Raw genomic sequence first — 6,315 nt, 5'->3', positions numbered from 1 at the left:
ATTTTATTAGTTAAAAATAGTTAAAGAGGTATTAGAGTATAAGCTAAAATATAGTATACTAAGTTAAGGTAATTAATAGATATACTATTAATTTATATAAATCTATATAGATCCTAGTTATAGTAACTAACTTATATAAAGAAATATATACCTATACCTAAATATTCTATATAGTAGACCTTAGTAAGTATAATTTTATCCTAGAATAGCTATATAGCCTTATAAGTAACCTAATTATAGATCTATAATTATATACCTAGTAGTACTAGCCTATTAAGAAAGGTAGTAATATAGAAATTATTTTAGTAAAAAAATATATAGATAAAATCTTATAAGGAGTAGCTATATTTATTATCTACCCCTAGAAGCTAGTAAAAGGTAAGCTAATCCTAATATTTAATATATAGATAGGAGAAAACTAATTACTAGAGGTATACTAAGAGTATATAGATATCTTCTTAAAGAAAGAAGCTAGTATATTAGTACTATATAGAGACTATAATTATATAATTAAGTATTAACTAAATATATAACTACCTTATAGACTAATCTATAACCTTTTAAAGTTAGAGCTAAAGGTTTTAAGAGAGTATATTAAGAATATACTAGAAAGGGAGTAGATCTAATATTCTAAGAGCCCTATAGGTATACTAATCCTATTTATATTAAAGAAAGATAGAGTACTATAATTATATATAGATTATAGGGGTCTTAATATAATTACTATTAAGAACTACTACCCCTTATTACTACTTAGTAAGATACTAGACTAACTAGAGGGTATAAAGGTATTTATATAGCTAGACCTTTATAATATATATTATAAGATCTAGATTTACTCTAGAGATAAGTAGAAAACTATATTTTAAATAAGGTATAGATATTTTAAGTATAAAGTTATATTATTTAGGCTAGTTAATATATCTATAACTTTTTAGTTATATATTAACTATATACTTAGTAACCTATTAGATATATACTATATAGTATATCTAGATAATATCCTTATCTACTTCTAGAGTAAGGAAGAATATAAATACTATATATACCTTATACTAGACTAACTATATAAATATAAATTATATTATAAGATAAGTAAATATATATTTTATATAGACTAAGTTAACTTCTTAGGATTTATTATTAGTACTTATAGGGTAGAGATAGAGTAAAGCTATATTAAAGCTATTAATATATAGCTAGAGCCTATCTATATATAAGATATCTAGGTCTTTCTTAGCTTTATAAACTTTTATTAATAATTTATTAAAGGGTACTTATATATTATAGTAGACCTCTTTAAGCTTATAAAGAAAGAGTATTAAACTACTATATTTATACTTACTAGAGGTATATAAAAGGCCTTTTATAGTCTAAAGGATTACTTTATAAAGGCCCTAGTATTATAGTATTTTAATCTAGAGTATAAGATATATATTAAATTAGATACCTTTAGGTATATAATTACTAGAATCTTATCTTAACTATTTAAAAATATATAATAGTACCTAATTACCTATTAGTCTAGGAAAATAATTAGAGCTAAAATATATTATAAGATATATAACTCTAAATTACTTATAACTATTAAAAGTTTTAAGTAATAGTATTACTATCTAAAAGGGAGTAAGTTCCTAATTACTATACTATCTAATTATACTAATCTATACTATTTTATAATAATAAAAGAGCTTAATAGATATTAGGTAAGATAGATAGAAAGATTAGCTATATTTAATTTTACTACTAAATATTACCCTAGGTTAAAGAACCTTATAGATATACTAAGTTATTAACTAGACTATACTCTAAAGCTAAGAGATATACTAGAGGAGTTACTATTACCTATATTATAGAGGAAGCTATATACTAGTCTAATTAGTATAGAAGATAAGCTATAGAAACTTAATATTATAGTAACTATATTATTATAAAGTAAGGTATAAGAGTAGAGGCTTAAAACCCCTCTACTAGATATTTAAGAAAATAAAAAGGCCTATAAGGTTAAATAAACCTATAGTATTAATATAACTATAGATAAGGACTATACTACTAATAATATAGGAGTTCTAAAGCTTTTAATATTATAAGAATAGGCTAAGGGTACCTTATCCCTTAAAATAGTATACTCTATAGATATAGGATTACCTATACTAGAACTACTATATATTACTTAATAGGTTAATAAGTTTTACTAGAAGAAATAGTATAAATTAGAGGGTTTAAATATATAAGAGCTAAGTAGTTTACCTTAAAGTATAGTAGAAGATAAAATCCTATATTATAAGAATTATACTTATATCCTAGACTCTATAGCTTTAAAGATAGAGATAATAAGGATTAACTATAATAACCCTTAAGGTAGTTATTAAAGGTAAAAGTATACCTTAGATTTAATCTAATATTAATACTATTAGTATAGTATTATAGAGGATATAAGGGAATATATTACTAAATATAATCTTTATTAAAGGATTATAGTTTATTACTATAAGCTCTATAATATATTTAAACCCTTACTAATACCTACTATACCTATATAGTAGGTTAGTATAGACTTTATTATAGGCCTTCCTTTATTAAAGTAGCTAGGGAAATTATATAATATAATCCTAGTTATTATAGATCTATTTACTAAATATATACTATATATCCTATACTATAAGAATATAGATATACTAGAATTAGTAGATATCTTTCTAGAATAAGTAATTATATATTAGGGAGTCCTTAGGAACCTTATAAGTAACTAAAGAAGCCTATTTATAAGTACCTTCTAGTCTATACTATGTTATTATATTAGTATATATTAGAAACTATTAATAATATATTATCTATAAACTAATAGCTAAATAGAGTACTAAAATTAAACCCTAAAGTATTATCTATATACTTATATAAATTAGTATTAAGATAATTAGATAAAATAGTTACTAATTATATAACTAGTATATAATAATACTAAATATAGTGCCTTAAGAATAAGTCTAAATAATATAATATCAGTATTTAATACTAACCTAGGATAAAATATTAAAAAGCTAGAGAATAGGTAAGCCCTAGTAATATATAAGAGAGTATAGACTATCTAAGAAAAGAGGTAAATACTAGTAAATCTACTATAAAAAGCTAAAGATATAAAATACTATTATAATAAGAAATATAGCTAGAAGACCTTTATAGTTAATAATTATATTATATTATATATAAAGAATATTACTAGTATATACCTAAATTAGAAGCTAAGTAGCTATTACCTTAGCCCCTTTAAAATTATTAATATATAGAGAAAATAGTTATATAAGCTATAGCTACTACTAAGTCTTTAAGATATCTATAATATATTTTATATCTCCCTACTAGAGCTATATTATAGTAATAGTAGTATAGCCCTATATCTAGGACTTATTAAAGTTAATAAAGAAGAGGAATAGGAAGTTACTATAATCCTAAATAGGTATAACTATAAAGGTAAAGTTTAATACCTAATATAATAAGTTAGCTAGGAGGATAAATATAATATATAAGAACTATATATATATATTAAGATAGCTATAAAAGTATTATAGGACTTTAAAGCAGTCTATAAAAAGTATAGTTTTATAGTAAAGAGGACTTAAAAGGAAATAGTATATAGATAAAGTATCTTTATTTAGCCCTAAAGGGTATAGTAAAACTATTTTATAAAAAAAAAAAAATACTAAAAAAATACTTAAAGGCCTTAAAGAAAACCACTACCTAAATATTAAGGCTATAAAATATTAGTTACTATATATCTATAAAGGTATATATATTATTATATACTAGCTAAGGGCAGTACCTAAATTCTTTACTAGTAATAGAGTTACTAGTATAGGTATTAGGGAGCTAAAGAGGGTAAAAAAAGGGGTTAAACCCTATAAAGGTTTATTATCTAAAGATAATAGAACTATAGTAATAGACTTAGCTATAAGCTAGGTAATAATAGTAGTATTATTAATAATAATAGTAATAGTAATATAGTAATAGGCCTAAAGGTAATAGTATATATTATAGAATACTACTACTACTTTTATTAAAGAAGGATATATTATATATAGTATCTAGCCCTCCTTAGCTTTAGTAGTAGTAAGTACTACTATATAAGTAACTCTTAAGAGGTCCTAAGGGATCTACTGTAATTAGTCTTAACCCTAAATAGTATTATTAAATACTTATTAACTAGTACTTATAGTACCTACTAATATAGTAGTAGTAATAGCTATACTTTAAGGGCTAGTATAGCCTATTCTATACCTAGTAAAGAGGTATAGAACAGGCTATACTAGTATTATTAGCTAAGCCTAGGTAGTATATATACTATAGCTAGGCTAGTAAGAACTATAACCTAGATAGTGGTATAGAGGGAGGTATAGGGATAGAGGTAAGTAGTAGGGTAAGTAAAAAGCCCTAAAATAATAATAAGGATAAGGGGGTATAGTAAGTATATTTAGCTATATATTAGCTATAGTTCTTTAATTAAGTATAATAGTATTTTACTATTATAGAGTAGCTAGGGTATAAGAAGGGGGTAATATTAGTAGATATACTATTATAATAGTTATTAGTAAAATTATATAGGCAGATCTATTATAGTATAAGTAGAGTATTAGGGCTTTATATTAACTATTAAAGTATAGTAATAACCCCCTAAAAAATCTATAAATAATATATTTTTAATTAAAAAATAAAATAAATATAGTAAATAAAGCTAGATTATATAATTATAAGTACTAAAAAGGACTAATAAAGGTATATTATAGTTAAAATAATATTATATTATATTTTAAACTAGATAAAGGAGTAATAATAATAAAATAAAATACTACTATAATATAATTAAATCCTATAAGAAGAAGCTATAAAAAAATAGAGTAAATAAAAGAAACTAAAATAAAGCTAAATATTAATTTTTAGTAAGAAAAAAGATAATTTAAGAGTATATTATTAGATTAATATTAAATAATACTAATACTATTATCTATAATAGCTAGACTAAAATACTACCTTATAATACTATAGAATGCCTAAAAATATTATAAAGAGTGAAATAAAGATAAATCTAGTAAGTAGAAGTAATTCTAAGCTAGGAATAAAGGTATATATACCTAGAAAGATAATAATATTAATATATAAGGTTATTAGTAAAGAGAAAGAAGGTCTATATTATAAGGGCCTACTTAACTAATATAATAATATACTATATATAAGTTATCTAGTAATATACTAAGTATAAGTCTCTATATAAGAATACTAAAAATAATAATACTATACTATAGTATACTAAGATAACTAAGTAAACTACTATATAAAGAAATAGAGTACTAGAAAGTAATACTATAGTATAGTTTTAGCTTTAAGAAGTATAAGAAGTTAAAAAGTAGGAAATAGAAGCTCTTATTAATTAATATAAGAAAGGATTAAACCTCTAGAGATATAATAAGGCTAACTAATAGCTATAAGGTTATAGCCTTTTAAAGGGGGGGAGCAGTATTAGGGCCTATATAATATGCTATATATAGGAACTGCTGTTAAGACTATAATATAGATATATATATATAACTATATAGTGCGCATCTCTAATTATAGGTTTAGAAGGTTTTCTAAACTAGTAATTAGTTCTACTACTAATTGACTGCTACATTTACCATGCTATCTATATCAATAACAAGTCTGTGTACTCATAATATCGCACAATCTCACAAGACCTCACTATAATATTAGTTAAGGACTAGATAAAGTAGATATATAAGATATAAGAAATAATAAGAAGGAACCTATAAATTATAATTAAGATATAGGTTAAGTATTATAATAAGTACTATAATAATATTTTATTCTTAATAAGAGAAAAGGTTTTTCTATCTATATAGAATCTAAAGCTCTAAAGGCCTAAGAAGAAGCTAATCTTAAGGTTTACTAGACTACTAGAGGTTATTACTACTATTAATAAGTAAGTATATACCCTATAGCTACCTAAGTCCTTTAAATAGGTCTATTTAATATTCTATATCTTATTACTTTAACCCTAGAGAGAATAGAAAGGTAAAATATTACTAGAGGATATCCTTCCTATTATAATTAATAATAAAGAGGAATAGGAAGTAGAGGAAGTCCTTAATAAGAGAATATAATATTAGAAGAAATAATACCTAGTAAAGTAAAAAGGATTCTTAGAATATAAGAACTCTTAGGAGCTAGTAGAATACCTATAAAATACTAGTAAAGTACTAGCTAGATTTAAGAAAAGATAGGAGATTTATCCTTATTAAAGGCTAGTATAAAAGAAATATTAAG

This window comes from Aspergillus wentii, assembly GCF_001890725.1.
Source record: "Aspergillus wentii DTO 134E9 unplaced genomic scaffold ASPWEscaffold_5, whole genome shotgun sequence".
NCBI classification, from domain to species: domain Eukaryota; kingdom Fungi; phylum Ascomycota; class Eurotiomycetes; order Eurotiales; family Aspergillaceae; genus Aspergillus; species Aspergillus wentii.
Note: the sequence above shows the minus strand (reverse complement) of the source record.